The sequence below is a fragment of the Salvelinus fontinalis genome, unplaced genomic scaffold (genome assembly GCF_029448725.1).
Source record: "Salvelinus fontinalis isolate EN_2023a unplaced genomic scaffold, ASM2944872v1 scaffold_0984, whole genome shotgun sequence".
Taxonomy (NCBI): Eukaryota; Metazoa; Chordata; class Actinopteri; order Salmoniformes; family Salmonidae; genus Salvelinus; species Salvelinus fontinalis.
Window position 1 is genome coordinate 16,490 of NW_026601193.1, and position 27,120 is coordinate 43,609.

Here is a 27,120-nt window from a genome sequence, read left to right on the forward strand (position 1 = left end):
AATGTCACTGAGCCCACAAAGCAGAAAATATGCTTGGAATTTAAGCTTTATGATACGATTTCCAGCCTTTGGGGTTATCACTGTTTAGCAAGGCATTGGTTGTTCAGTGGTAGAATTCTCTCCTGCCACGCGGGAGGCCCGGGTTCGATTCCCGGCCAATGCAGAAAGTTTGAACATGCAATTTCGACAAGTATCCAAATCCCTGGGAAAGAAATCTCTGTTAGATTGCCAGGCTAACAGAAAACTCTGTTCTTGGTAGAATTCTCATCTGACTCTGGAAAAATCAGAGTATGCTTTCATTTACACTTTGGACATTTACACATTCTCAGTTAACTTTGGTGAATCCATTGTAGATTTCCAGTGTGAGGTGATTTACTTTGTGCAAGGTTTAAGTTGTTAAATGGGAAACGAATATCCAACTAGTCAGTGACAACTGTCTTGAGTTTGGCATTTGTGACAACAATGTCCAGGGATTTCCCACAAGCGCCTCACCTTCTAACCACTATTGCCTGGCTTGTGAGCGGTATAGAGCAGAATCTATTACATGTACGTGTTCGTGCGAGTCTCAGCTTTCCAAAGACGGGTCATACTAGTTTCTAGCTCTAACCATTCAGTCTCTACAGATGTTTTTGATAGAAGGGTTAACGCCCAACACTCCACATTTAGGGTTAGTACCAATGCTCCACTTATTTTCAAATGGCCAACCCATGTGTTCCTCGTTAGTATAGTGGTGAGTATCCCCGCCTGTCACGCGGTAGACCGGGGTTCAATTCCCCGACGGGGAGAAAGGACTATTTTGTTAGGGTGTACAATGTCACTGAGCCCACAAAGCAGAAAATATGCTTGGAATTTAAGCTTTATGATACGATTTCCAGCCTTTGGGGTCATCACTGCTTTGCAAGGCATTGGTTGTTCAGTGGTAGAATTCTCGCCTGCCACGCGGGAGGCCCGGGTTCGATTCCCGGCCAATGCAGCAAGTTTTGAACATGTAATTTCGACAAGTATCCAAATCCCTGGGAAAGAAATCTCTGTTAGATTGCCAGGCTAACAGAAAACTCTGTTCTTGGTAGAATTCTCATCTGACTCTTGAAAAATCAGAGTTTGCTTTCATTTACACTTTGGACATTTACGCATTCTCAGTAGACTTTGGTGAATCCATTGTAGATTTCCAGTGTGAGGTGATTTACTTTGTGCAAGGTTTAAGTTGTTAAATGGGAAACGAATATCCAACTAGTCAGTGACAACTGTCTTGAGTTTGGCATTTGTGACAACAATGTCCTGGGATTTCCCACAAGCGCCTCACCTTCTAACCGCTATTGCCTGGCTTGTGAGCGGTATAGAGCAGAATCGATTACATGTACGTGTTCGTGCGAGTCTCAGCTTTCCAGAGACGGGTCATACTAGTTTCTAGCTCTAACCATTCAGTCTCTACAGATGTTTTTGATAGAAGGGTTAACGCCCAACACTCCACATTTAGGGTTAGTACCAATGCTCCACTTATTTTCAAATGGCCAACCCATGTGCTCCTCGTTAGTATAGTGGTGAGTATCCCCACCTGTCACGCGGTAGACCGGGGTTCAATTCCCCGACGGGGAGAAAGGACTATTTTGTTAGGGTGTACAATGTCACTGAGCCCACAAAGCAGAAAATATGCTTGGAATTTAAGCTTTATGATACGATTTCCAGCCTTTGGGGTCATCACTGCTTTGCAAGGCATTGGTTGTTCAGTGGTAGAATTCTCGCCTGCCACGCGGGAGGCCCGGGTTCGATTCCCGGCCAATGCAGCAAGTTTTGAACATGTAATTTCGACAAGTATCCAAATCCCTGGGAAAGAAATCTCTGTTAGATTGCCAGGCTAACAGAAAACTCTGTTCTTGGTAGAATTCTCATCTGACTCTTGAAAAATCAGAGTTTGCTTTCATTTACACTTTGGACATTTACGCATTCTCAGTAGACTTTGGTGAATCCATTGTAGATTTCCAGTGTGAGGTGATTTACTTTGTGCGAGGTTTAAGTTGTTAAATGGGAAACGAATATCCAACTAGTCAGTGACAACTGTCTTGAGTTTGGCATTTGTGACAACAATGTCCTGGGATTTCCCACAAGCGCCTCACCTTCTAACCGCTATTGCCTGGCTTGTGAGCGGTATAGAGCAGAATCGATTACATGTACGTGTTCGTGCGAGTCTCAGCTTTCCAGAGACGGGTCATACTAGTTTCTAGCTCTAACCATTCAGTCTCTACAGATGTTTTTGATAGAAGGGTTAACGCCCAACACTCCACATTTAGGGTTAGTACCAATGCTCCACTTATTTTCAAATGGCTAACCCATGTGCTCCTCGTTAGTATAGTGGTGAGTATCCCCGCCTGTCACGCGGGAGACCGGGGTTCAATTCCCCGACGGGGAGGAAGGACTATTTTGTTAGGGTGTACAATGTCACTGAGCCCACAAAGCAGAAAATATGCTTGGAATTTAAGCTTTATGATACGATTTCCAGCCTTTGGGGTCATCACTGCTTTGCAAGGCATTGGTTGTTCAGTGGTAGATTTCTCGCCTGCCACGCGGGAGGCCCGGGTTCGATTCCCGCCCAATGCAGAAAGTTTTGAACATGTAATTTCGACAAGTATCCAAATCCCTGGGAAAGAAATCTCTGTTAGATTGCCAGGCTAACAGAAAACTCTGTTCTTGGTAGAATTCTCATCTGACTCTTGAAAAATCAGAGTTTGCTTTCATTTACACTTTGGACATTTACGCATTCTCAGTAGACTTTGGTGAATCCATTGTAGATTTCCAGTGTGAGGTGATTTACTTTGTGCAAGGTTTAAGTTGTTAAATGGGAAACGAATATCCAACTAGTCAGTGACAACTGTCTTGAGTTTGGCATTTGTGACAACAATGTCCTGGGATTTTCCACAAGCGCCTCACCTTCTAACCGCTATTGCCTGTCTTGTGAGCGGTATAGAGCAGAATCGATTACATGTACGTGTTTGTGCGAGTCTCAGCTTTCCAGAGACGGGTCATACTAGTTTCTAGCTCTAACCATTCAGTCTCTACAGATGTTTTTGATAGAAGGGTTAACGCCCAACACTCCACATTTAGGGTTAGTACCAATGCTCCACTTATTTTCAAATGGCCAACCCATGTGCTCCTCGTTAGTATAGTGGTGAGTATCCCCACCTGTCACGCGGTAGACCGGGGTTCAATTCCCCGACGGGGAGAAAGGACTATTTTGTTAGGGTGTACAATGTCACTGAGCCCACAAAGCAAAAAACATGCTTGGAATTTAAGCTTTATGATACGATTTCCAGCCTTTGGGGTCATCACTGCTTTGCAAGGCATTGGTTGTTCAGTGGTAGATTTCTCGCCTGCCACGCGGGAGGCCCTGGTTCGATTCCCGGCCAATGCAGAAAGATTTGAACATGTAATTTCGACAAGTATCCAAATCCCTGGGAAAGAAATCTCTGTTAGATTGCCAGGCTAACAGAAAACTCTGTTCTTGGTAGAATTCTCATCTGACTCTTGAAAAATCAGAGTATGCTTTCATTTACACTTTGGACATTTACACATTCTCAGTAAACTTTGGTGAATCCATTGTAGATTTCCAGTGTGAGGTGATTTACTTTGTGCAAGGTTTAAGTTGTTAAATGGGAAACGAATATCCAACTAGTCAGTGACAACTGTCTTGAGTTTGGCATTTGTGACAACAATGTCCTGGGATTTCCCACAAGCGCCTCACCTTCTAACCACTATTGCCTGGCTTGTGAGCGGTATAGAGCAGAATCTATTACATGTACGTGTTCGTGCGAGTCTCAGCTTCCCAAAGACGGGTCATACTAGTTTCTAGCTCTAACCATTCAGTCTCTACAGATGTTTTTGATAGAAGGGTTAACGCCCAACACTCCACATTTAGGGTTAGTACCAATGCTCCACTTCTTTTCAAATGACCAACCCATGTGCTCCTCGTTAGTATAGTGGTGGGTATCCGCCTGTCACGCGGGAGACCGGGGTTCAATTCCCCGACGGGGAGGAAGGACTATTTTGTTAGGGTGTACAATGTCACTGAGCCCACAAAGCAGAAAATATGCTTGGAATTTAAGCTTTATGATACGATTTCCAGCCTTTGGGGTTATCACTGTTTAGCAAGGCATTGGTTGTTCAGTGGTAGAATTCTCTCCTGCCACGCGGGAGGCCCGGGTTCGATTCCCGGCCAATGCAGAAAGTTTGAACATGCAATTTCGACAAGTATCCAAATCCCTGGGAAAGAAATCTCTGTTAGATTGCCAGGCTAACAGAAAACTCTGTTCTTGGTAGAATTCTCATCTGACTCTGGAAAAATCAGAGTATGCTTTCATTTACACTTTGGACATTTACACATTCTCAGTAAACTTTGGTGAATCCATTGTAGATTTCCAGTGTGAGGTGATTTACTTTGTGCAAGGTTTAAGTTGTTAAATGGGAAACGAATATCCAACTAGTCAGTGACAACTGTCTTGAGTTTGGCATTTGTGACAACAATGTCCAGGGATTTCCCACAAGCGCCTCACCTTCTAACCACTATTGCCTGGCTTGTGAGCGGTATAGAGCAGAATCTATTACATGTACGTGTTCGTGCGAGTCTCAGCTTTCCAAAGACGGGTCATACTAGTTTCTAGCTCTAACCATTCAGTCTCTACAGATGTTTTTGATAGAAGGGTTAACGCCCAACACTCCACATTTAGGGTTAGTACCAATGCTCCACTTATTTTCAAATGGCCAACCCATGTGCTCCTCGTTAGTATAGTGGTGAGTATCCCCGCCTGTCACGCGGTAGACCGGGGTTCAATTCCCCGACGGGGAGAAAGGACTATTTTGTTAGGGTGTACAATGTCACTGAGCCCACAAAGCAGAAAATATGCTTGGAATTTAAGCTTTATGATACGATTTCCAGCCTTTGGGGTCATCACTGCTTTGCAAGGCATTGGTTGTTCAGTGGTAGAATTCTCGCCTGCCACGCGGGAGGCCCGGGTTCGATTCCCGGCCAATGCAGCAAGTTTTGAACATGTAATTTCGACAAGTATCCAAATCCCTGGGAAAGAAATCTCTGTTAGATTGCCAGGCTAACAGAAAACTCTGTTCTTGGTAGAATTCTCATCTGACTCTTGAAAAATCAGAGTTTGCTTTCATTTACACTTTGGACATTTACGCATTCTCAGTAGACTTTGGTGAATCCATTGTAGATTTCCAGTGTGAGGTGATTTACTTTGTGCAAGGTTTAAGTTGTTAAATGGGAAACGAATATCCAACTAGTCAGTGACAACTGTCTTGAGTTTGGCATTTGTGACAACAATGTCCTGGGATTTCCCACAAGCGCCTCACCTTCTAACCGCTATTGCCTGGCTTGTGAGCGGTATAGAGCAGAATCGATTACATGTACGTGTTCGTGCGAGTCTCAGCTTTCCAGAGACGGGTCATACTAGTTTCTAGCTCTAACCATTCAGTCTCTACAGATGTTTTTGATAGAAGGGTTAACGCCCAACACTCCACATTTAGGGTTAGTACCAATGCTCCACTTATTTTCAAATGGCCAACCCATGTGCTCCTCGTTAGTATAGTGGTGAGTATCCCCACCTGTCACGCGGTAGACCGGGGTTCAATTCCCCGACGGGGAGGAAGGACTATTTTGTTAGGGTGTACAATGTCACTGAGCCCACAAAGCAGAAAATATGCTTGGAATTTAAGCTTTATGATACGATTTCCAGCCTTTGGGGTCATCACTGCTTTGCAAGGCATTGGTTGTTCAGTGGTAGAATTCTCGCCTGCCACGCGGGAGGCCCGGGTTCGATTCCCGGCCAATGCAGAAATTTTTGAACATGTAATTTCGACAAGTATCCAAATCCCTGGGAAAGAAATCTCTGTTAGATTGCCAGGCTAACAGAAAACTCTGTTCTTGGTAGAATTCTCATCTGACTCTTGAAAAATCAGAGTTTGCTTTCATTTACACTTTGGACATTTACGCATTCTCAGTAGACTTTGGTGAATCCATTGTAGATTTCCAGTGTGAGGTGATTTACTTTGTGCAAGGTTTAAGTTGTTAAATGGGAAACGAATATCCAACTAGTCAGTGACAACTGTCTTGAGTTTGGCATTTGTGACAACAATGTCCAGGGATTTCCCACAAGCGCCTCACCTTCTAACCACTATTGCCTGGCTTGTGAGCGGTATAGAGCAGAATCTATTACATGTACGTGTTCGTGCGAGTCTCAGCTTCCCAAAGACGGGTCATACTAGTTTCTAGCTCTAACCATTCAGTCTCTACAGATGTTTTTGATAGAAGGGTTAACGCCCAACACTCCACATTTAGGGTTAGTACCAATGCTCCACTTATTTTCAAATGGCCAACCCATGTGCTCCTCGTTAGTATAGTGGTGAGTATCCCCGCCTGTCACGCGGGAGACCGAGGTTCAATTCCCCGACGGGGAGGAAGGACTATTTTGTTAGGGTGTACAATGTCACTGAGCCCACAAAGCAGAAAACATGCTTGGAATTTAAGCTTTATGATACGATTTCCAGCCTTTGGGGTCATCACTGCTTTGCAAGGCATTGGTTGTTCAGTGGTAGATTTCTCGCCTGCCACGCGGGAGGCCCTGGTTCGATTCCCGGCCAATGCAGAAAGATTTGAACATGTAATTTCGACAAGTATCCAAATCCCTGGGAAAGAAATCTCTGTTAGATTGCCAGGCTAACAGAAAACTCTGTTCTTGGTAGAATTCTCATCTGACTCTGGAAAAATCAGAGTATGCTTTCATTTACACTTTGGACATTTACACATTCTCAGTAAACTTTGGTGAATCCATTGTAGATTTCCAGTGTGAGGTGATTTACTTTGTGCAAGGTTTAAGTTGTTAAATGGGAAACGAATATCCAACTAGTCAGTGACAACTGTCTTGAGTTTGGCATTTGTGACAACAATGTCCAGGGATTTCCCACAAGCGCCTCACCTTCTAACCACTATTGCCTGGCTTGTGAGCGGTATAGAGCAGAATCTATTACATGTACGTGTTCGTGCGAGTCTCAGCTTTCCAAAGACGGGTCATACTAGTTTCTAGCTCTAACCATTCAGTCTCTACAGATGTTTTTGATAGAAGGGTTAACGCCCAACACTCCACATTTAGGGTTAGTACCAATGCTCCACTTATTTTCAAATGGCCAACCCATGTGCTCCTCGTTAGTATAGTGGTGAGTATCCCCGCCTGTCACGCGGTAGACCGGGGTTCAATTCCCCGACGGGGAGAAAGGACTATTTTGTTAGGGTGTACAATGTCACTGAGCCCACAAAGCAGAAAATATGCTTGGAATTTAAGCTTTATGATACGATTTCCAGCCTTTGGGGTCATCACTGCTTTGCAAGGCATTGGTTGTTCAGTGGTAGAATTCTCGCCTGCCACGCGGGAGGCCCGGGTTCGATTCCCGGCCAATGCAGCAAGTTTTGAACATGTAATTTCGACAAGTATCCAAATCCCTGGGAAAGAAATCTCTGTTAGATTGCCAGGCTAACAGAAAACTCTGTTCTTGGTAGAATTCTCATCTGACTCTTGAAAAATCAGAGTTTGCTTTCATTTACACTTTGGACATTTACGCATTCTCAGTAGACTTTGTTGAATCCATTGTAGATTTCCAGTGTGAGGTGATTTACTTTGTGCAAGGTTTAAGTTGTTAAATGGGAAACGAATATCCAACTAGTCAGTGACAACTGTCTTGAGTTTGGCATTTGTGACAACAATGTCCTGGGATTTCCCACAAGCGCCTCACCTTCTAACCGCTATTGCCTGGCTTGTGAGCGGTATAGAGCAGAATCGATTACATGTACGTGTTCGTGCGAGTCTCAGCTTTCCAGAGACGGGTCATACTAGTTTCTAGCTCTAACCATTCAGTCTCTACAGATGTTTTTGATAGAAGGGTTAACGCCCAACACTCCACATTTAGGGTTAGTACCAATGCTCCACTTCTTTTCAAATGGCCAACCCATGTGCTCCTCGTTAGTATAGTGGTGAGTATCCCCACCTGTCACGCGGTAGACCGGGGTTCAATTCCCCGACGGGGAGAAAGGACTATTTTGTTAGGGTGTACAATGTCACTGAGCCCACAAAGCAGAAAATATGCTTGGAATTTAAGCTTTATGATACGATTTCCAGCCTTTGGGGTCATCACTGCTTTGCAAGGCATTGGTTGTTCAGTGGTAGAATTCTCGCCTGCCACGCGGGAGGCCCGGGTTCGATTCCCGGCCAATGCAGCAAGTTTTGAACATATAATTTCGACAAGTATCCAAATCCCTGGGAAAGAAATCTCTGTTAGATTGCCAGGCTAACAGAAAACTCTGTTCTTGGTAGAATTCTCATCTGACTCTGGAAAAATCAGAGTATGCTTTCATTTACACTTTGGACATTTACACATTCTCAGTAAACTTTGGTGAATCCATTGTAGATTTCCAGTGTGAGGTGATTTACTTTGTGCAAGGTTTAAGTTGTTAAATGGGAAACGAATATCCAACTAGTCAGTGACAACTGTCTTGAGTTTGGCATTTGTGACAACAATGTCCTGGGATTTCCCACAAGCGCCTCACCTTCTAACCACTATTGCCTGGCTTGTGAGCGGTATAGAGCAGAATCTATTACATGTACGTGTTCGTGCGAGTCTCAGCTTCCCAAAGACGGGTCATACTAGTTTCTAGCTCTAACCATTCAGTCTCTACAGATGTTTTTGATAGAAGGGTTAACGCCCAACACTCCACATTTAGGGTTAGTACCAATGCTCCACTTCTTTTCAAATGCCCAACCCATGTGCTCCTCGTTAGTATAGTGGTGGGTATCCGCCTGTCACGCGGGAGACCGGGGTTCAATTCCCCGACGGGGAGGAAGGACTATTTTGTTAGGGTGTACAATGTCACTGAGCCCACAAAGCAGAAAATATGCTTGGAATTTAAGCTTTATGATACGATTTCCAGCCTTTGGGGTTATCACTGTTTTGCAAGGCATTGGTTGTTCAGTGGTAGAATTCTCGCCTGCCACGCGGGAGGCCCGGGTTCGATTCCCGGCCAATGCAGAAAGTTTGAACATGCAATTTCGACAAGTATCCAAATCCCTGGGAAAGAAATCTCTGTTAGATTGCCAGGCTAACAGAAAACTCTGTTCTTGGTAGAATTCTCATCTGACTCTGGAAAAATCAGAGTATGCTTTCATTTATACTTTGGACATTTACACATTCTCAGTAAACTTTGGTGAATCCATTGTAGATTTCCAGTGTGAGGTGATTTACTTTGTGCAAGGTTTAAGTTGTTAAATGGGAAACGAATATCCAACTAGTCAGTGACAACTGTCTTGAGTTTGGCATTTGTGACAACAATGTCCAGGGATTTCCCACAAGCGCCTCACCTTCTAACCACTATTGCCTGGCTTGTGAGCGGTATAGAGCAGAATCGATTACATGTACGTGTTCGTGCGAGTCTCAGCTTTCCAGAGACGGGTCATACTAGTTTCTAGCTCTAACCATTCAGTCTCTACAGATGTTTTTGATAGAAGGGTTAACGCCCAACACTCCACATTTAGGGTTAGTACCAATGCTCCACTTCTTTTCAAATGCCCAACCCATGTGCTCCTCGTTAGTATAGTGGTGGGTATCCGCCTGTCACGCGGGAGACCGGGGTTCAATTCCCCGACGGGGAGGAAGGACTATTTTGTTAGGGTGTACAATGTCACTGAGCCCACAAAGCAGAAAATATGCTTGGAATTTAAGCTTTATGATACGATTTCCAGCCTTTGGGGTTATCACTGTTTTGCAAGGCATTGGTTGTTCAGTGGTAGAATTCTCGCCTGCCACGCGGGAGGCCCGGGTTCGATTCCCGGCCAATGCAGAAAGTTTGAACATGCAATTTCGACAAGTATCCAAATCCCTGGGAAAGAAATCTCTGTTAGATTGCCAGGCTAACAGAAAACTCTGTTCTTGGTAGAATTCTCATCTGACTCTGGAAAAATCAGAGTATGCTTTCATTTACACTTTGGACATTTACACATTCTCAGTAAACTTTGGTGAATCCATTGTAGATTTCCAGTGTGAGGTGATTTACTTTGTGCAAGGTTTAAGTTGTTAAATGGGAAACGAATATCCAACTAGTCAGTGACAACTGTCTTGAGTTTGGCATTTGTGACAACAATGTCCAGGGATTTCCCACAAGCGCCTCACCTTCTAACCACTATTGCCTGGCTTGTGAGCGGTATAGAGCAGAATCTATTACATGTACGTGTTCGTGCGAGTCTCAGCTTTCCAAAGACGGGTCATACTAGTTTCTAGCTCTAACCATTCAGGCTCTATAGATGTTTTTGATAGAAGGGTTAACGCCCAACACTCCACATTTAGGGTTAGTACCAATGCTCCACTTCTTTTCAAATGACCAACCCATGTGCTCCTCGTTAGTATAGTGGTGGGTATCCGCCTGTCACGCGGGAGACCGGGGTTCAATTCCCCGACGCGGAGGAAGGACTATTTTGTTAGGGTGTACAATGTCACTGAGCCCACAAAGCAGAAAATATGCTTGGAATTTAAGCTTTATGATACGATTTCCAGCCTTTGGGGTTATCACTGTTTTGCAAGGCATTGGTTGTTCAGTGGTAGAATTCTCGCCTGCCACGCGGGAGGCCCGGGTTCGATTCCCGGCCAATGCAGAAAGTTTGAACATGCAATTTCGACAAGTATCCAAATCCCTGGGAAAGAAATCTCTGTTAGATTGCCAGGCTAACAGAAAACTCTGTTCTTGGTAGAATTCTCATCTGACTCTGGAAAAATCAGAGTATGCTTTCATTTACACTTTGGACATTTACACATTCTCAGTAAACTTTGGTGAATCCATTGTAGATTTCCAGTGTGAGGTGATTTACTTTGTGCAAGGTTTAAGTTGTTAAATGGGAAACGAATATCCAACTAGTCAGTGACAACTGTCTTGAGTTTGGCATTTGTGACAACAATGTCCTGGGATTTTCCACAAGCGCCTCACCTTCTAACCGCTATTGCCTGGCTTGTGAGCGGTATAGAGCAGAATCGATTACATGTACGTGTTTGTGCGAGTCTCAGCTTTCCAGAGACGGGTCATACTAGTTTCTAGCTCTAACCATTCAGTCTCTACAGATGTTTTTGATAGAAGGGTTAACGCCCAACACTCCACATTTAGGGTTAGTACCAATGCTCCACTTATTTTCAAATGGCCAACCCATGTGCTCCTCGTTAGTATAGTGGTGAGTATCCCCGCCTGTCACGCGGTAGACCGGGGTTCAATTCCCCGACGGGGAGAAAGGACTATTTTGTTAGGGTGTACAATGTCACTGAGCCCACAAAGCAGAAAATATGCTTGGAATTTAAGCTTTATGATACGATTTCCAGCCTTTGGGGTCATTACTGCTTTGCAAGGCATTGGTTGTTCAGTGGTAGAATTCTCGCCTGCCACGCGGGAGGCCCGGGTTCGATTCCCGGCCAATGCAGCAAGTTTTGAACATGTAATTTCGACAAGTATCCAAATCCCTGGGAAAGAAATCTCTGTTAGATTGCCAGGCTAACAGAAAACTCTGTTCTTGGTAGAATTCTCATCTGACTCTTGAAAAATCAGAGTTTGCTTTCATTTACACTTTGGACATTTACGCATTCTCAGTAGACTTTGGTGAATCCATTGTAGATTTCCAGTGTGAGGTGATTTACTTTGTGCAAGGTTTAAGTTGTTAAATGGGAAACGAATATCCAACTAGTCAGTGACAACTGTCTTGAGTTTGGCATTTGTGACAACAATGTCCTGGGATTTCCCACAAGCGCCTCACCTTCTAACCGCTATTGCCTGGCTTGTGAGCGGTATAGAGCAGAATCGATTACATGTACGTGTTTGTGCGAGTCTCAGCTTTCCAGAGACGGGTCATACTAGTTTCTAGCTCTAACCATTCAGTCTCTACAGATGTTTTTGATAGAAGGGTTAACGCCCAACACTCCACATTTAGGGTTAGTACCAATGCTCCACTTATTTTCAAATGGCCAACCCATGTGCTCCTCGTTAGTATAGTGGTGAGTATCCCCGCCTGTCACGCGGTAGACCGGGGTTCAATTCCCCGACGGGGAGAAAGGACTATTTTGTTAGGGTGTACAATGTCACTGAACCCACAAAGCAGAAAATATGCTTGGAATTTAAGCTTTATGATACGATTTCCAGCCTTTGGGGTCATCACTGCTTTGCAAGGCATTGGTTGTTCAGTGGTAGAATTCTCGCCTGCCACGCGGGAGGCCCGGGTTCGATTCCCGGCCAATGCAGCAAGTTTTGAACATGTAATTTCGACAAGTATCCAAATCCCTGGGAAAGAAATCTCTGTTAGATTGCCAGGCTAACAGAAAACTCTGTTCTTGGTAGAATTCTCATCTGACTCTTGAAAAATCAGAGTTTGCTTTCATTTACACTTTGGACATTTACGCATTCTCAGTAGACTTTGGTGAATCCATTGTAGATTTCCAGTGTGAGGTGATTTACTTTGTGCAAGGTTTAAGTTGTTAAATGGGAAACGAATATCCAACTAGTCAGTGACAACTGTCTTGAGTTTGGCATTTGTGACAACAATGTCCTGGGATTTCCCACAAGCGCCTCACCTTCTAACCGCTATTGCCTGGCTTGTGAGCGGTATAGAGCAGAATCGATTACATGTACGTGTTCGTGCGAGTCTCAGCTTTCCAGAGACGGGTCATACTAGTTTCTAGCTCTAACCATTCAGTCTCTACAGATGTTTTTGATAGAAGGGTTAACGCCCAACACTCCACATTTAGGGTTAGTACCAATGCTCCACTTATTTTCAAATGGCTAACCCATGTGCTCCTCGTTAGTATAGTGGTGAGTATCCCCGCCTGTCACGCGGGAGACCGGGGTTCAATTCCCCGACGGGGAGGAAGGACTATTTTGTTAGGGTGTACAATGTCACTGAGCCCACAAAGCAGAAAATATGCTTGGAATTTAAGCTTTATGATACGATTTCCAGCCTTTGGGGTCATCACTGCTTTGCAAGGCATTGGTTGTTCAGTGGTAGATTTCTAGCCTGCCACGCGGGAGGCCCGGGTTCGATTCCCGGCCAATGCAGCAAGTTTTGAACATGTAATTTCGACAAGTATCCAAATCCCTGGGAAAGAAATCTCTGTTAGATTGCCAGGCTAACAGAAAACTCTGTTCTTGGTAGAATTCTCATCTGACTCTTGAAAAATCAGAGTTTGCTTTCATTTACACTTTGGACATTTACGCATTCTCAGTAGACTTTGGTGAATCCATTGTAGATTTCCAGTGTGAGGTGATTTACTTTGTGCAAGGTTTAAGTTGTTAAATGGGAAACGAATATCCAACTAGTCAGTGACAACTGTCTTGAGTTTGGCATTTGTGACAACAATGTCCTGGGATTTCCCACAAGCGCCTCACCTTCTAACCGCTATTGCCTGGCTTGTGAGCGGTATAGAGCAGAATCGATTACATGTACGTGTTCGTGCGAGTCTCAGCTTTCCAGAGACGGGTCATACTAGTTTCTAGCTCTAACCATTCAGTCTCTACAGATGTTTTTGATAGAAGGGTTAACGCCCAACACTCCACATTTAGGGTTAGTACCAATGCTCCACTTATTTTCAAATGGCCAACCCATGTGCTCCTCGTTAGTATAGTGGTGAGTATCCCCGCCTGTCACGCGGGAGACCGGGGTTCAATTCCCCGACGGGGAGGAAGGACTATTTTGTTAGGGTGTACAATGTCACTGAGCCCACAAAGCAGAAAATATGCTTGGAATTTAAGCTTTATGATACGATTTCCAGCCTTTGGGGTCATCACTGCTTTGCAAGGCATTGGTTGTTCAGTGGTAGATTTCTCGCCTGCCACGCGGGAGGCCCTGGTTCGATTCCCGGCCAATGCAGAAAGATTTGAACATGTAATTTCGACAAGTATCCAAATCCCTGGGAAAGAAATCTCTGTTAGATTGCCAGGCTAACAGAAAACTCTGTTCTTGGTAGAATTCTCATCTGACTCTGGAAAAATCAGAGTATGCTTTCATTTACACTTTGGACATTTACACATTCTCAGTAAACTTTGGTGAATCCATTGTAGATTTCCAGTGTGAGGTGATTTACTTTGTGCAAGGTTTAAGTTGTTAAATGGGAAACGAATATCCAACTAGTCAGTGACAACTGTCTTGAGTTTGGCATTTGTGACAACAATGTCCTGGGATTTCCCACAAGCGCCTCACCTTCTAACCGCTATTGCCTGGCTTGTGAGCGGTATAGAGCAGAATCGATTACATGTACGTGTTCGTGCGAGTCTCAGCTTTCCAGAGACGGGTCATACTAGTTTCTAGCTCTAACCATTCAGTCTCTACAGATGTTTTTGATAGAAGGGTTAACGCCCAACACTCCACATTTAGGGTTAGTACCAATGCTCCACTTATTTTCAAATGGCTAACCCATGTGCTCCTCGTTAGTATAGTGGTGAGTATCCCCGCCTGTCACGCGGGAGACCGGGGTTCAATTCCCCGACGGGGAGGAAGGACTATTTTGTTAGGGTGTACAATGTCACTGAGCCCACAAAGCAGAAAATATGCTTGGAATTTAAGCTTTATGATACGATTTCCAGCCTTTGGGGTCATCACTGCTTTGCAAGGCATTGGTTGTTCAGTGGTAGATTTCTCGCCTGCCACGCGGGAGGCCCGGGTTCGATTCCCGGCCAATGCAGCAAGTTTTGAACATGTAATTTCGACAAGTATCCAAATCCCTGGGAAAGAAATCTCTGTTAGATTGCCAGGCTAACAGAAAACTCTGTTCTTGGTAGAATTCTCATCTGACTCTTGAAAAATCAGAGTTTGCTTTCATTTACACTTTGGACATTTACGCATTCTCAGTAGACTTTGGTGAATCCATTGTAGATTTCCAGTGTGAGGTGATTTACTTTGTGCAAGGTTTAAGTTGTTAAATGGGAAACGAATATCCAACTAGTCAGTGACAACTGTCTTGAGTTTGGCATTTGTGACAACAATGTCCTGGGATTTCCCACAAGCGCCTCACCTTCTAACCGCTATTGCCTGGCTTGTGAGCGGTATAGAGCAGAATCGATTACATGTACGTGTTCGTGCGAGTCTCAGCTTTCCAGAGACGGGTCATACTAGTTTCTAGCTCTAACCATTCAGTCTCTACAGATGTTTTTGATAGAAGGGTTAACGCCCAACACTCCACATTTAGGGTTAGTACCAATGCTCCACTTATTTTCAAATGGCCAACCCATGTGCTCCTCGTTAGTATAGTGGTGAGTATCCCCGCCTGTCACGCGGGAGACCGGGGTTCAATTCCCCGACGGGGAGGAAGGACTATTTTGTTAGGGTGTACAATGTCACTGAGCCCACAAAGCAGAAAATATGCTTGGAATTTAAGCTTTATGATACGATTTCTAGCCTTTGGGGTCATCACTGCTTTGCAAGGCATTGGTTGTTCAGTGGTAGATTTCTCGCCTGCCACGCGGGAGGCCCTGGTTCGATTCCCGGCCAATGCAGAAAGATTTGAACATGTAATTTCGACAAGTATCCAAATCCCTGGGAAAGAAATCTCTGTTAGATTGCCAGGCTAACAGAAAACTCTGTTCTTGGTAGAATTCTCATCTGACTCTGGAAAAATCAGAGTATGCTTTCATTTACACTTTGGACATTTACACATTCTCAGTAAACTTTGGTGAATCCATTGTAGATTTCCAGTGTGAGGTGATTTACTTTGTGCAAGGTTTAAGTTGTTAAATGGGAAACGAATATCCAACTAGTCAGTGACAACTGTCTTGAGTTTGGCATTTGTGACAACAATGTCCTGGGATTTCCCACAAGCGCCTCACCTTCTAACCACTATTGCCTGGCTTGTGAGCGGTATAGAGCAGAATCTATTACATGTACGTGTTCGTGCGAGTCTCAGCTTCCCAAAGACGGGTCATACTAGTTTCTAGCTCTAACCATTCAGTCTCTACAGATGTTTTTGATAGAAGGGTTAACGCCCAACACTCCACATTTAGGGTTAGTACCAATGCTCCACTTCTTTTCAAATGACCAACCCATGTGCTCCTCGTTAGTATAGTGGTGGGTATCCGCCTGTCACGCGGGAGACCGGGGTTCAATTCCCCGACGGGGAGGAAGGACTATTTTGTTAGGGTGTACAATGTCACTGAGCCCACAAAGCAGAAAATATGCTTGGAATTTAAGCTTTATGATACGATTTCCAGCCTTTGGGGTTATCACTGTTTTGCAAGGCATTGGTTGTTCAGTGGTAGAATTCTCGCCTGCCACGCGGGAGGCCCGGGTTCGATTCCCGGCCAATGCAGAAAGTTTGAACATGCAATTTCGACAAGTATCCAAATCCCTGGGAAAGAAATCTCTGTTAGATTGCCAGGCTAACAGAAAACTCTGTTCTTGGTAGAATTCTCATCTGACTCTGGAAAAATCAGAGTATGCTTTCATTTACACTTTGGACATTTACACATTCTCAGTAAACTTTGGTGAATCCATTGTAGATTTCCAGTGTGAGGTGATTTACTTTGTGCAAGGTTTAAGTTGTTAAATGGGAAACGAATATCCAACTAGTCAGTGACAACTGTCTTGAGTTTGGCATTTGTGACAACAATGTCCTGGGATTTCCCACAAGCGCCTCACCTTCTAACCACTATTGCCTGGCTTGTGAGCTGTAAAGAGCAGAATCTATTACATGTACGTGTTCGTGCGAGTCTCAGCTTCCCAAAGACAGGTCATACTAGTTTCTAGCTCTAACCATTCAGTCTCTACAGATGTTTTTGATAGAAGGGTTAACGCCCAACACTCCACATTTAGGGTTAGTACCAATGCTCCACTTATTTTCAAATGACCAACCCATGTGCTCCTCGTTAGTATAGTGGTGGGTATCCGCCTGTCACACGGGAGACCGGGGTTCAATTCCCCGACGTGGAGGAAGGACTATTTTGTTAGGGTGTACAATGTCACTGAGCCCACAAAGCAGAAAATATGCTTGGAATTTAAGCTTTATGATACGATTTCCAGCCTTTGGGGTTATCACTGTTTTGCAAGGCATTGGTTGTTCAGTGGTAGAAGTCTCGCCTGCCAAGCTGGAGGCCCGGGTTCGATTCCCGGCCAATGCAGAAAGTTTGAACATGCAATTTCGACAAGTATCCAAATCCCTGGGAAAGAAATCTCTGTTAGATTGCCAGGCTAACAGAAAACTCTGTTCTTGGTAGAATTCTCATCTGACTCTGGAAAAATCAGAGTTTGCTTTCATTTACACTTTGGACATTTACACATTCTCAGTAAACTTTGGTGAATCCATTGTAGATTTCCAGTGTGAGGTGATTTACTTTGTGCAAGGTTTAAGTTGTTAAATGGGAAACGAATATCCAACTAGTCAGTGACAACTGTCTTGAGTTTGGCATTTGTGACAACAATGTCCAGGGATTTCCCACAAGCGCCTCACCTTCTAACCACTATTGCCTGGCTTGTGAGCGGTATAGAGCAGAATCTATTACATGTACGTGTTCGTGCGAGTCTCAGCTTCCCAAAGACGGGTCATACTAGTTTCTAGCTCTAACCATTCAGTCTCTACAGATGTTTTTGATAGAAGGGTTAACGCCCAACACTCCACATTTAGGGTTAGTACCAATGCTCCACTTCTTTTCAAATGACCAACCCATGTGCTCCTCGTTAGTATAGTGGTGGGTATCCGCCTGTCACGCGGGAGACCGGGGTTCAATTCCCCGACGGGGAGGAAGGACTATTTTGTTAGGGTGTACAATGTCACTGAGCCCACAAAGCAGAAAATATGCTTGGAATTTAAGCTTTATGATACGATTTCCAGCCTTTGGGGTTATCACTGTTTTGCAAGGCATTGGTTGTTCAGTGGTAGAATTCTCGCCTGCCACGCGGGAGGCCCGGGTTCGATTCCCGGCCAATGCAGAAAGTTTGAACATGCAATTTCGACAAGTATCCAAATCCCTGGGAAAGAAATCTCTGTTAGATTGCCAGGCTAACAGAAAACTCTGTTCTTGGTAGAATTCTCATCTGACTCTGGAAAAATCAGAGTATGCTTTCATTTACACTTTGGACATTTACACATTCTCAGTAAACTTTGGTGAATCCATTGTAGATTTCCAGTGTGAGGTGATTTACTTTGTGCAAGGTTTAAGTTGTTAAATGGGAAACGAATATCCAACTAGTCAGTGACAACTGTCTTGAGTTTGGCATTTGTGACAACAATGTCCTGGGATTTCCCACAAGCGCCTCACCTTCTAACCACTATTGCCTGGCTTGTGAGCTGTAAAGAGCAGAATCTATTACATGTACGTGTTCGTGCGAGTCTCAGCTTCCCAAAGACAGGTCATACTAGTTTCTAGCTCTAACCATTCAGTCTCTACAGATGTTTTTGATAGAAGGGTTAACGCCCAACACTCCACATTTAGGGTTAGTACCAATGCTCCACTTATTTTCAAATGACCAACCCATGTGCTCCTCGTTAGTATAGTGGTGGGTATCCGCCTGTCACACGGGAGACCGGGGTTCAATTCCCCGACGTGGAGGAAGGACTATTTTGTTAGGGTGTACAATGTCACTGAGCCCACAAAGCAGAAAATATGCTTGGAATTTAAGCTTTATGATACGATTTCCAGCCTTTGGGGTTATCACTGTTTTGCAAGGCATTGGTTGTTCAATGGTAGAAGTCTCGCCTGCCAAGCTGGAGGCCCGGGTTCGATTCCCGGCCAATGCAGAAAGTTTGAACATGCAATTTCGACAAGTATCCAAATCCCTGGGAAAGAAATCTCTGTTAGATTGCCAGGCTAACAGAAAACTCTGTTCTTGGTAGAATTCTCATCTGACTCTGGAAAAATCAGAGTTTGCTTTCATTTACACTTTGGACATTTACACATTCTCAGTAAACTTTGGTGAATCCATTGTAGATTTCCAGTGTGAGGTGATTTACTTTGTGCAAGGTTTAAGTTGTTAAATGGGAAACGAATATCCAACTAGTCAGTGACAACTGTCTTGAGTTTGGCATTTGTGACAACAATGTCCAGGGATTTCCCACAAGCGCCTCACCTTCTAACCACTATTGCCTGGCTTGTGAGCGGTATAGAGCAGAATCTATTACATGTACGTGTTCGTGCGAGTCTCAGCTTTCCAAAGACGGGTCATACTAGTTTCTAGCTCTAACCATTCAGGCTCTACAGATGTTTTTGATAGAAGGGTTAACGCCCAACACTCCACATTTAGGGTTAGTACCAATGCTCCACTTATTTTCAAATGGCCAACCCATGTGCTCCTCGTTAGTATAGTGGTGAGTATCCCCGCCTGTCACGCGGGAGACCGGGGTTCAATTCCCCGACGGGGAGGAAGGACTATTTTGTTAGGGTGTACAATGTCACTGAGCCCACAAAGCAGAAAATATGCTTGGAATTTAAGCTTTATGATACGATTTCTAGCCTTTGGGGTCATCACTGCTTTGCAAGGCATTGGTTGTTCAGTGGTAGATTTCTCGCCTGCCACGCGGGAGGCCCTGGTTCGATTCCCGGCCAATGCAGAAAGATTTGAACATGTAATTTCGACAAGTATCCAAATCCCTGGGAAAGAAATCTCTGTTAGATTGCCAGGCTAACAGAAAACTCTGTTCTTGGTAGAATTCTCATCTGACTCTGGAAAAATCAGAGTATGCTTTCATTTACACTTTGGACATTTACACATTCTCAGTAAACTTTGGTGAATCCATTGTAGATTTCCAGTGTGAGGTGATTTACTTTGTGCAAGGTTTAAGTTGTTAAATGGGAAACGAATATCCAACTAGTCAGTGACAACTGTCTTGAGTTTGGCATTTGTGACAACAATGTCCTGGGATTTCCCACAAGCGCCTCACCTTCTAACCACTATTGCCTGGCTTGTGAGCGGTATAGAGCAGAATCTATTACATGTACGTGTTCGTGCGAGTCTCAGCTTCCCAAAGACGGGTCATACTAGTTTCTAGCTCTAACCATTCAGTCTCTACAGATGTTTTTGATAGAAGGGTTAACGCCCAACACTCCACATTTAGGGTTAGTACCAATGCTCCACTTCTTTTCAAATGACCAACCCATGTGCTCCTCGTTAGTATAGTGGTGGGTATCCGCCTGTCACGCGGGAGACCGGGGTTCAATTCCCCGACGGGGAGGAAGGACTATTTTGTTAGGGTGTACAATGTCACTGAGCCCACAAAGCAGAAAATATGCTTGGAATTTAAGCTTTATGATACGATTTCCAGCCTTTGGGGTTATCACTGTTTTGCAAGGCATTGGTTGTTCAGTGGTAGAATTCTCGCCTGCCACGCGGGAGGCCCGGGTTCGATTCCCGGCCAATGCAGAAAGTTTGAACATGCAATTTCGACAAGTATCCAAATCCCTGGGAAAGAAATCTCTGTTAGATTGCCAGGCTAACAGAAAACTCTGTTCTTGGTAGAATTCTCATCTGACTCTGGAAAAATCAGAGTATGCTTTCATTTACACTTTGGACATTTACACATTCTCAGTAAACTTTGGTGAATCCATTGTAGATTTCCAGTGTGAGGTGATTTACTTTGTGCAAGGTTTAAGTTGTTAAATGGGAAACGAATATCCAACTAGTCAGTGACAACTGTCTTGAGTTTGGCATTTGTGACAACAATGTCCTGGGATTTCCCACAAGCGCCTCACCTTCTAACCACTATTGCCTGGCTTGTGAGCTGTAAAGAGCAGAATCTATTACATGTACGTGTTCGTGCGAGTCTCAGCTTCCCAAAGACAGGTCATACTAGTTTCTAGCTCTAACCATTCAGTCTCTACAGATGTTTTTGATAGAAGGGTTAACGCCCAACACTCCACATTTAGGGTTAGTACCAATGCTCCACTTATTTTCAAATGACCAACCCATGTGCTCCTCGTTAGTATAGTGGTGGGTATCCGCCTGTCACACGGGAGACCGGGGTTCAATTCCCCGACGTGGAGGAAGGACTATTTTGTTAGGGTGTACAATGTCACTGAGCCCACAAAGCAGAAAATATGCTTGGAATTTAAGCTTTATGATACGATTTCCAGCCTTTGGGGTTATCACTGTTTTGCAAGGCATTGGTTGTTCAGTGGTAGAAGTCTCGCCTGCCAAGCTGTAGGCCCGGGTTCGATTCCCGGCCAATGCAGAAAGTTTGAACATGCAATTTCGACAAGTATCCAAATCCCTGGGAAAGAAATCTCTGTTAGATTGCCAGGCTAACAGAAAACTCTGTTCTTGGTAGAATTCTCATCTGACTCTGGAAAAATCAGAGTTTGCTTTCATTTACACTTTGGACATTTACACATTCTCAGTAAACTTTGGTGAATCCATTGTAGATTTCCAGTGTGAGGTGATTTACTTTGTGCAAGGTTTAAGTTGTTAAATGGGAAACGAATATCCAACTAGTCAGTGACAACTGTCTTGAGTTTGGCATTTGTGACAACAATGTCCAGGGATTTCCCACAAGCGCCTCACCTTCTAACCACTATTGCCTGGCTTGTGAGCGGTATAGAGCAGAATCTATTACATGTACGTGTTCGTGCGAGTCTCAGCTTTCCAAAGACGGGTCATACTAGTTTCTAGCTCTAACCATTCAGGCTCTACAGATGTTTTTGATAGAAGGGTTAACGCCCAACACTCCACATTTAGGGTTAGTACCAATGCTCCACTTATTTTCAAATGACCAACCCATGTGCTCCTCGTTAGTATAGTGGTGAGTATCCCCGCCTGTCACGGGGAGACCGGGGTTCAATTCCCCGACGGTGAGGAAGGACTATTTTGTTAGGGTGTACAATGTCACTGAGCCCACAAAGCAGAAAATATGCTTGGAATTTAAGCTTTATGATACGATTTCCAGCCTTTGGGGTCATCACTGCTTTGCAAGGCATTGGTTGTTCAGTGGTAGAATTCTCGCCTGCCACGCGGGAGGCCCGGGTTCGATTCCCGGCCAATGCAGCAAGTTTTGAACATGTAATTTCGACAAGTATCCAAATCCCTGGGAAAGAAATCTCTGTTAGATTGCCAGGCTAACAGAAAACTCTGTTCTTGGTAGAATTCTCATCTGACTCTTGAAAAATCAGAGTTTGCTTTCATTTACACTTTGGACATTTACGCATTCTCAGTAGACTTTGGTGAATCCATTGTAGATTTCCAGTGTGAGGTGATTTACTTTGTGCAAGGTTTAAGTTGTTAAATGGGAAACGAATATCCAACTAGTCAGTGACAACTGTCTTGAGTTTGGCATTTGTGACAACAATGTCCTGGGATTTCCCACAAGCGCCTCACCTTCTAACCACTATTGCCTGGCTTGTGAGCGGTATAGAGCAGAATCTATTACATGTACGTGTTCGTGCGAGTCTCAGCTTCCCAAAGACGGGTCATACTAGTTTCTAGCTCTAACCATTCAGTCTCTACAGATGTTTTTTAAGAAGGGTTAACGCCCAACACTCCACATTTAGGGTTAGTACCAATGCTCCACTTCTTTTCAAATGACCAACCCATGTGCTCCTCGTTAGTATAGTGGTGGGTATCCGCCTGTCACGCGGGAGACCGGGGTTCAATTCCCCGACGGGGAGGAAGGACTATTTTGTTAGGGTGTACAATGTCACTGAGCCCACAAAGCAGAAAATATGCTTGGAATTTAAGCTTTATGATACGATTTCCAGCCTTTGGGGTTATCACTGTTTTGCAAGGCATTGGTTGTTCAGTGGTAGAATTCTCGCCTGCCACGCGGGAGGCCCGGGTTCGATTCCCGGCCAATGCAGAAAGTTTGAACATGCAATTTCGACAAGTATCCAAATCCCTGGGAAAGAAATCTCTGTTAGATTGCCAGGCTAACAGAAAACTCTGTTCTTGGTAGAATTCTCATCTGACTCTGGAAAAATCAGAGTATGCTTTCATTTACACTTTGGACATTTACACATTCTCAGTAAACTTTGGTGAATCCATTGTAGATTTCCAGTGTGAGGTGATTTACTTTGTGCAAGGTTTAAGTTGTTAAATGGGAAACGAATATCCAACTAGTCAGTGACAACTGTCTTGAGTTTGGCATTTGTGACAACAATGTCCAGGGATTTCCCACAAGCGCCTCACCTTCTAACCACTATTGCCTGGCTTGTGAGCGGTATAGAGCAGAATCTATTACATGTACGTGTTCGTGCGAGTCTCAGCTTTCCAAAGACGGGTCATACTAGTTTCTAGCTCTAACCATTCAGGCTCTACAGATGTTTTTGATAGAAGGGTTAACGCCCAACACTCCACATTTAGGGTTAGTACCAATGCTCCACTTATTTTCAAATGACCAACCCATGTGCTCCTCGTTAGTATAGTGGTGAGTATCCCCGCCTGTCACGCGGGAGACCGGGGTTCAATTCCCCGACGGGGAGGAAGGACTATTTTGTTAGGGTGTACAATGTCACTGAGCCCACAAAGCAGAAAATATGCTTGGAATTTAAGCTTTATGATACGATTTCCAGCCTTTGGGGTTATCACTGTTTTGCAAGGCATTGGTTGTTCAGTGGTAGAATTCTCGCCTGCCACGCGGGAGGCCCGGGTTCGATTCCCGGCCAATGCAGAAAGTTTGAACATGCAATTTCGACAAGTATCCAAATCCCTGGGAAAGAAATCTCTGTTAGATTGCCAGGCTAACAGAAAACTCTGTTCTTGGTAGAATTCTCATCTGACTCTGGAAAAATCAGAGTATGCTTTCATTTACACTTTGGACATTTACACATTCTCAGTAAACTTTGGTGAATCCATTGTAGATTTCCAGTGTGAGGTGATTTACTTTGTGCAAGGTTTAAGTTGTTAAATGGGAAACGAATATCCAACTAGTCAGTGACAACTGTCTTGAGTTTGGCATTTGTGACAACAATGTCCTGGGATTTCCCACAAGCGCCTCACCTTCTAACCACTATTGCCTGGCTTGTGAGCGGTATAGAGCAGAATCTATTACATGTACGTGTTCGTGCGAGTCTCAGCTTCCCAAAGACGGGTCATACTAGTTTCTAGCTCTAACCATTCAGTCTCTACAGATGTTTTTGATAGAAGGGTTAACGCCCAACACTCCACATTTAGGGTTAGTACCAATGCTCCACTTATTTTCAAATGACCAACCCATGTGCTCCTCTTTAGTATAGTGGTGGGTATCCGCCTGTCACGCGGGAGACCGGGGTTCAATTCCCCGACGGGGAGGAAGGACTATTTTGTTAGGGTGTACAATGTCACTGAGCCCACAAAGCAGAAAATATGCTTGGAATTTAAGCTTTATGATACGATTTCCAGCCTTTGGGGTTATCACTGTTTTGCAAGGCATTGGTTGTTCAGTGGTAGAATTCTCGCCTGCCACGCGGGAGGCCCGGGTTCGATTCCCGGCCAATGCAGAAAGTTTGAACATGCAATTTCGACAAGTATCCAAATCCCTGGGAAAGAAATCTCTGTTAGATTGCCAGGCTAACAGAAAACTCTGTTCTTGGTAGAATTCTCATCTGACTCTGGAAAAATCAGAGTATGCTTTCATTTACACTTTGGACATTTACACATTCTCAGTAAACTTTGGTGAATCCATTGTAGATTTCCAGTGTGAGGTGATTTACTTTGTGCAAGGTTTAAGTTGTTAAATGGGAAACGAATATCCAACTAGTCAGTGACAACTGTCTTGAGTTTGGCATTTGTGACAACAATGTCCTGGGATTTCCCACAAGCGCCTCACCTTCTAACCGCTATTGCCTGGCTTGTGAGCGGTATAGAGCAGAATCGATTACATGTACGTGTTTGTGCGAGTCTCAGCTTTCCAGAGACGGGTCATACTAGTTTCTAGCTCTAACCATTCAGTCTCTACAGATGTTTTTGATAGAAGGGTTAACGCCCAACACTCCACATTTAGGGTTAGTACCAATGCTCCACTTATTTTCAAATGGCCAACCCATGTGCTCCTCGTTAGTATAGTGGTGAGTATCCCCGCCTGTCACGCGGGAGACCGGGGTTCAATTCCCCAACGGGGAGGAAGGACTATTTTGTTAGGGTGTACAATGTCACTGAGCCCACAAAGCAGAAAATATGCTTGGAATTTAAGCTTTATGATACGATTTCCAGCCTTTGGGGTCATCACTGCTTTGCAAGGCATTGGTTGTTCAGTGGTAGATTTCTCGCCTGCCACGCGGGAGGCCCGGGTTCGATTCCCGGCCAATGCAGAAAGTTTTGAACATGTAATTTCGACAAGTATCCAAATCCCTGGGAAAGAAATCTCTGTTAGATTGCCAGGCTAACAGAAAACTCTGTTCTTGGTAGAATTCTCATCTGACTCTGGAAAAATCAGAGTATGCTTTCATTTACACTTTGGACATTTACACATTCTCAGTAAACTTTGGTGAATCCATTGTAGATTTCCAGTGTGAGGTGATTTACTTTGTGCAAGGTTTAAGTTGTTAAATGGGAAACGAATATCCAACTAATCAGTGACAACTGTCTTGAGTTTGGCATTTGTGACAACAATGTCCTGGGATTTCCCACAAGCGCCTCACCTTCTAACCACTATTGCCTGGCTTGTGAGCGGTATAGAGCAGAATCTATTACATGTACGTGTTCGTGCGAGTCTCAGCTTCCCAAAGACAGGTCATACTAGTTTCTAGCTCTAACCATTCAGTCTCTACAGATGTTTTTGATAGAAGGGTTAACGCCCAACACTCCACATTTAGGGTTAGTACCAATGCTCCACTTATTTTCAAATGACCAACCCATGTGCTCCTCGTTAGTATAGTGGTGGGTATCCGCCTGTCACACGGGAGACCGGGGTTCAATTCCCCGACGGGGAGGAAGGACTATTTTGTTAGGGTGTACAATGTCACTGAGCCCACAAAGCAGAAAATATGCTTGGAATTTAAGCTTTATGATACGATTTCCAGCCTTTGGGGTTATCACTGTTTTGCAAGGCATTGGTTGTTCAGTGGTAGAATTCTCGCCTGCCACGCGGGAGGCCCGGGTTTGATTCCCGGCCAATGCAGAAAGTTTGAACATGCAATTTCGACAAGTATCCAAATCCCTGGGAAAGAAATCTCTGTTAGATTGCCAGGCTAACAGAAAACTCTGTTCTTGGTAGAATTCTCATCTGACTCTGGAAAAATCAGAGTTTGCTTTCATTTACACTTTGGACATTTACACATTCTCAGTAAACTTGGTGAATCCATTGTAGATTTCCAGTGTGAGGTGATTTACTTTGTGCAAGGTTTAAGTTGTTAAATGGGAAACGAATATCCAACTAGTCAGTGACAACTGTCTTGAGTTTGGCATTTGTGACAACAATGTCCAGGGATTTCCCACAAGCGCCTCACCTTCTAACCACTATTGCCTGGCTTGTGAGCGGTATAGAGCAGAATCTATTACATGTACGTGTTCGTGCGAGTCTCAGCTTTCCAAAGACGGGTCATACTAGTTTCTAGCTCTAACCATTCAGGCTCTACAGATGTTTTTGATAGAAGGGTTAACGCCCAACACTCCACATTTAGGGTTAGTACCAATGCTCCACTTATTTTCAAATGGCCAACCCATGTGCTCCTCGTTAGTATAGTGGTGAGTATCCCCGCCTGTCACGCGGGAGACCGGGGTTCAATTCCCCAACGGGGAGGAAGGACTACTTTGTTAGGGTGTACAATGTCACTGAGCCCACAAAGCAGAAAATATGCTTGGAATTTAAGCTTTATGATACGATTTCCAGCCTTTGGGGTCATCACTGCTTTGCAAGGCATTGGTTGTTCAGTGGTAGATTTCTCGCCTGCCACGCGGGAGGCCCGGGTTCGATTCCCGGCCAATGCAGAAAGTTTTGAACATGTAATTTCGACAAGTATCCAAATCCCTGGGAAAGAAATCTCTGTTAGATTGCCAGGCTAACAGAAAACTCTGTTCTTGGTAGAATTCTCATCTGACTCTGGAAAAATCAGAGTATGCTTTCATTTACACTTTGGACATTTACACATTCTCAGTAAACTTTGGTGAATCCATTGTAGATTTCCAGTGTGAGGTGATTTACTTTGTGCAAGGTTTAAGTTGTTAA

General features: G+C 44.2%; 48 non-coding genes across 48 annotated transcripts; all 48 read left to right on the forward strand.

Annotated features, from left to right (window-relative positions):
• The first annotated feature begins 92 nt into the window (after positions 1-92).
• On the forward strand, positions 93-163 carry trnag-gcc (transfer RNA glycine (anticodon GCC)). Its single transcript has one exon. It is a non-coding gene; the product is annotated as a tRNA-Gly (tRNA).
• Positions 164-713: 550 nt separating this feature from the next.
• trnad-guc (transfer RNA aspartic acid (anticodon GUC)) lies at positions 714-785 on the forward strand. The gene has a single exon. It is a non-coding gene; the product is annotated as a tRNA-Asp (tRNA).
• Positions 786-902: 117 nt separating this feature from the next.
• On the forward strand, positions 903-973 carry trnag-gcc (transfer RNA glycine (anticodon GCC)). Its single transcript has one exon. It is a non-coding gene; the product is annotated as a tRNA-Gly (tRNA).
• A 740-nt stretch (positions 974-1,713) lies between these two features.
• Positions 1,714-1,784, forward strand: trnag-gcc (transfer RNA glycine (anticodon GCC)). Its single transcript has one exon. It is a non-coding gene; the product is annotated as a tRNA-Gly (tRNA).
• A 551-nt stretch (positions 1,785-2,335) lies between these two features.
• trnad-guc (transfer RNA aspartic acid (anticodon GUC)) lies at positions 2,336-2,407 on the forward strand. The gene has a single exon. It is a non-coding gene; the product is annotated as a tRNA-Asp (tRNA).
• A 117-nt stretch (positions 2,408-2,524) lies between these two features.
• trnag-gcc (transfer RNA glycine (anticodon GCC)) lies at positions 2,525-2,595 on the forward strand. Its single transcript has one exon. It is a non-coding gene; the product is annotated as a tRNA-Gly (tRNA).
• A 740-nt stretch (positions 2,596-3,335) lies between these two features.
• On the forward strand, positions 3,336-3,406 carry trnag-gcc (transfer RNA glycine (anticodon GCC)). Its single transcript has one exon. It is a non-coding gene; the product is annotated as a tRNA-Gly (tRNA).
• A 738-nt stretch (positions 3,407-4,144) lies between these two features.
• On the forward strand, positions 4,145-4,215 carry trnag-gcc (transfer RNA glycine (anticodon GCC)). Its single transcript has one exon. It is a non-coding gene; the product is annotated as a tRNA-Gly (tRNA).
• A 550-nt stretch (positions 4,216-4,765) lies between these two features.
• trnad-guc (transfer RNA aspartic acid (anticodon GUC)) lies at positions 4,766-4,837 on the forward strand. The gene has a single exon. It is a non-coding gene; the product is annotated as a tRNA-Asp (tRNA).
• Positions 4,838-4,954: 117 nt separating this feature from the next.
• Positions 4,955-5,025, forward strand: trnag-gcc (transfer RNA glycine (anticodon GCC)). Its single transcript has one exon. It is a non-coding gene; the product is annotated as a tRNA-Gly (tRNA).
• Positions 5,026-5,765: 740 nt separating this feature from the next.
• On the forward strand, positions 5,766-5,836 carry trnag-gcc (transfer RNA glycine (anticodon GCC)). The gene has a single exon. It is a non-coding gene; the product is annotated as a tRNA-Gly (tRNA).
• A 551-nt stretch (positions 5,837-6,387) lies between these two features.
• On the forward strand, positions 6,388-6,459 carry trnad-guc (transfer RNA aspartic acid (anticodon GUC)). The gene has a single exon. It is a non-coding gene; the product is annotated as a tRNA-Asp (tRNA).
• A 117-nt stretch (positions 6,460-6,576) lies between these two features.
• Positions 6,577-6,647, forward strand: trnag-gcc (transfer RNA glycine (anticodon GCC)). Its single transcript has one exon. It is a non-coding gene; the product is annotated as a tRNA-Gly (tRNA).
• Positions 6,648-7,198: 551 nt separating this feature from the next.
• trnad-guc (transfer RNA aspartic acid (anticodon GUC)) lies at positions 7,199-7,270 on the forward strand. Its single transcript has one exon. It is a non-coding gene; the product is annotated as a tRNA-Asp (tRNA).
• A 117-nt stretch (positions 7,271-7,387) lies between these two features.
• Positions 7,388-7,458, forward strand: trnag-gcc (transfer RNA glycine (anticodon GCC)). Its single transcript has one exon. It is a non-coding gene; the product is annotated as a tRNA-Gly (tRNA).
• Positions 7,459-8,198: 740 nt separating this feature from the next.
• On the forward strand, positions 8,199-8,269 carry trnag-gcc (transfer RNA glycine (anticodon GCC)). The gene has a single exon. It is a non-coding gene; the product is annotated as a tRNA-Gly (tRNA).
• A 738-nt stretch (positions 8,270-9,007) lies between these two features.
• On the forward strand, positions 9,008-9,078 carry trnag-gcc (transfer RNA glycine (anticodon GCC)). The gene has a single exon. It is a non-coding gene; the product is annotated as a tRNA-Gly (tRNA).
• A 737-nt stretch (positions 9,079-9,815) lies between these two features.
• On the forward strand, positions 9,816-9,886 carry trnag-gcc (transfer RNA glycine (anticodon GCC)). Its single transcript has one exon. It is a non-coding gene; the product is annotated as a tRNA-Gly (tRNA).
• Positions 9,887-10,623: 737 nt separating this feature from the next.
• Positions 10,624-10,694, forward strand: trnag-gcc (transfer RNA glycine (anticodon GCC)). Its single transcript has one exon. It is a non-coding gene; the product is annotated as a tRNA-Gly (tRNA).
• Positions 10,695-11,244: 550 nt separating this feature from the next.
• On the forward strand, positions 11,245-11,316 carry trnad-guc (transfer RNA aspartic acid (anticodon GUC)). Its single transcript has one exon. It is a non-coding gene; the product is annotated as a tRNA-Asp (tRNA).
• A 117-nt stretch (positions 11,317-11,433) lies between these two features.
• On the forward strand, positions 11,434-11,504 carry trnag-gcc (transfer RNA glycine (anticodon GCC)). Its single transcript has one exon. It is a non-coding gene; the product is annotated as a tRNA-Gly (tRNA).
• Positions 11,505-12,055: 551 nt separating this feature from the next.
• Positions 12,056-12,127, forward strand: trnad-guc (transfer RNA aspartic acid (anticodon GUC)). Its single transcript has one exon. It is a non-coding gene; the product is annotated as a tRNA-Asp (tRNA).
• Positions 12,128-12,244: 117 nt separating this feature from the next.
• trnag-gcc (transfer RNA glycine (anticodon GCC)) lies at positions 12,245-12,315 on the forward strand. The gene has a single exon. It is a non-coding gene; the product is annotated as a tRNA-Gly (tRNA).
• Positions 12,316-12,866: 551 nt separating this feature from the next.
• Positions 12,867-12,938, forward strand: trnad-guc (transfer RNA aspartic acid (anticodon GUC)). The gene has a single exon. It is a non-coding gene; the product is annotated as a tRNA-Asp (tRNA).
• Positions 12,939-13,055: 117 nt separating this feature from the next.
• On the forward strand, positions 13,056-13,126 carry trnag-gcc (transfer RNA glycine (anticodon GCC)). The gene has a single exon. It is a non-coding gene; the product is annotated as a tRNA-Gly (tRNA).
• Positions 13,127-13,677: 551 nt separating this feature from the next.
• trnad-guc (transfer RNA aspartic acid (anticodon GUC)) lies at positions 13,678-13,749 on the forward strand. Its single transcript has one exon. It is a non-coding gene; the product is annotated as a tRNA-Asp (tRNA).
• A 117-nt stretch (positions 13,750-13,866) lies between these two features.
• Positions 13,867-13,937, forward strand: trnag-gcc (transfer RNA glycine (anticodon GCC)). Its single transcript has one exon. It is a non-coding gene; the product is annotated as a tRNA-Gly (tRNA).
• A 551-nt stretch (positions 13,938-14,488) lies between these two features.
• trnad-guc (transfer RNA aspartic acid (anticodon GUC)) lies at positions 14,489-14,560 on the forward strand. Its single transcript has one exon. It is a non-coding gene; the product is annotated as a tRNA-Asp (tRNA).
• A 117-nt stretch (positions 14,561-14,677) lies between these two features.
• On the forward strand, positions 14,678-14,748 carry trnag-gcc (transfer RNA glycine (anticodon GCC)). The gene has a single exon. It is a non-coding gene; the product is annotated as a tRNA-Gly (tRNA).
• Positions 14,749-15,299: 551 nt separating this feature from the next.
• On the forward strand, positions 15,300-15,371 carry trnad-guc (transfer RNA aspartic acid (anticodon GUC)). Its single transcript has one exon. It is a non-coding gene; the product is annotated as a tRNA-Asp (tRNA).
• A 117-nt stretch (positions 15,372-15,488) lies between these two features.
• Positions 15,489-15,559, forward strand: trnag-gcc (transfer RNA glycine (anticodon GCC)). The gene has a single exon. It is a non-coding gene; the product is annotated as a tRNA-Gly (tRNA).
• Positions 15,560-16,297: 738 nt separating this feature from the next.
• On the forward strand, positions 16,298-16,368 carry trnag-gcc (transfer RNA glycine (anticodon GCC)). The gene has a single exon. It is a non-coding gene; the product is annotated as a tRNA-Gly (tRNA).
• A 737-nt stretch (positions 16,369-17,105) lies between these two features.
• On the forward strand, positions 17,106-17,176 carry trnag-gcc (transfer RNA glycine (anticodon GCC)). The gene has a single exon. It is a non-coding gene; the product is annotated as a tRNA-Gly (tRNA).
• A 737-nt stretch (positions 17,177-17,913) lies between these two features.
• trnag-gcc (transfer RNA glycine (anticodon GCC)) lies at positions 17,914-17,984 on the forward strand. Its single transcript has one exon. It is a non-coding gene; the product is annotated as a tRNA-Gly (tRNA).
• A 737-nt stretch (positions 17,985-18,721) lies between these two features.
• On the forward strand, positions 18,722-18,792 carry trnag-gcc (transfer RNA glycine (anticodon GCC)). The gene has a single exon. It is a non-coding gene; the product is annotated as a tRNA-Gly (tRNA).
• Positions 18,793-19,342: 550 nt separating this feature from the next.
• Positions 19,343-19,414, forward strand: trnad-guc (transfer RNA aspartic acid (anticodon GUC)). The gene has a single exon. It is a non-coding gene; the product is annotated as a tRNA-Asp (tRNA).
• A 117-nt stretch (positions 19,415-19,531) lies between these two features.
• trnag-gcc (transfer RNA glycine (anticodon GCC)) lies at positions 19,532-19,602 on the forward strand. Its single transcript has one exon. It is a non-coding gene; the product is annotated as a tRNA-Gly (tRNA).
• A 738-nt stretch (positions 19,603-20,340) lies between these two features.
• trnag-gcc (transfer RNA glycine (anticodon GCC)) lies at positions 20,341-20,411 on the forward strand. The gene has a single exon. It is a non-coding gene; the product is annotated as a tRNA-Gly (tRNA).
• A 1,546-nt stretch (positions 20,412-21,957) lies between these two features.
• Positions 21,958-22,028, forward strand: trnag-gcc (transfer RNA glycine (anticodon GCC)). The gene has a single exon. It is a non-coding gene; the product is annotated as a tRNA-Gly (tRNA).
• A 737-nt stretch (positions 22,029-22,765) lies between these two features.
• On the forward strand, positions 22,766-22,836 carry trnag-gcc (transfer RNA glycine (anticodon GCC)). The gene has a single exon. It is a non-coding gene; the product is annotated as a tRNA-Gly (tRNA).
• Positions 22,837-23,386: 550 nt separating this feature from the next.
• Positions 23,387-23,458, forward strand: trnad-guc (transfer RNA aspartic acid (anticodon GUC)). The gene has a single exon. It is a non-coding gene; the product is annotated as a tRNA-Asp (tRNA).
• Positions 23,459-23,575: 117 nt separating this feature from the next.
• Positions 23,576-23,646, forward strand: trnag-gcc (transfer RNA glycine (anticodon GCC)). Its single transcript has one exon. It is a non-coding gene; the product is annotated as a tRNA-Gly (tRNA).
• Positions 23,647-24,383: 737 nt separating this feature from the next.
• trnag-gcc (transfer RNA glycine (anticodon GCC)) lies at positions 24,384-24,454 on the forward strand. Its single transcript has one exon. It is a non-coding gene; the product is annotated as a tRNA-Gly (tRNA).
• A 550-nt stretch (positions 24,455-25,004) lies between these two features.
• On the forward strand, positions 25,005-25,076 carry trnad-guc (transfer RNA aspartic acid (anticodon GUC)). Its single transcript has one exon. It is a non-coding gene; the product is annotated as a tRNA-Asp (tRNA).
• Positions 25,077-25,193: 117 nt separating this feature from the next.
• Positions 25,194-25,264, forward strand: trnag-gcc (transfer RNA glycine (anticodon GCC)). The gene has a single exon. It is a non-coding gene; the product is annotated as a tRNA-Gly (tRNA).
• Positions 25,265-26,002: 738 nt separating this feature from the next.
• Positions 26,003-26,073, forward strand: trnag-gcc (transfer RNA glycine (anticodon GCC)). Its single transcript has one exon. It is a non-coding gene; the product is annotated as a tRNA-Gly (tRNA).
• Positions 26,074-26,622: 549 nt separating this feature from the next.
• On the forward strand, positions 26,623-26,694 carry trnad-guc (transfer RNA aspartic acid (anticodon GUC)). The gene has a single exon. It is a non-coding gene; the product is annotated as a tRNA-Asp (tRNA).
• A 117-nt stretch (positions 26,695-26,811) lies between these two features.
• trnag-gcc (transfer RNA glycine (anticodon GCC)) lies at positions 26,812-26,882 on the forward strand. The gene has a single exon. It is a non-coding gene; the product is annotated as a tRNA-Gly (tRNA).
• The last annotated feature ends 238 nt before the right edge of the window (positions 26,883-27,120 follow it).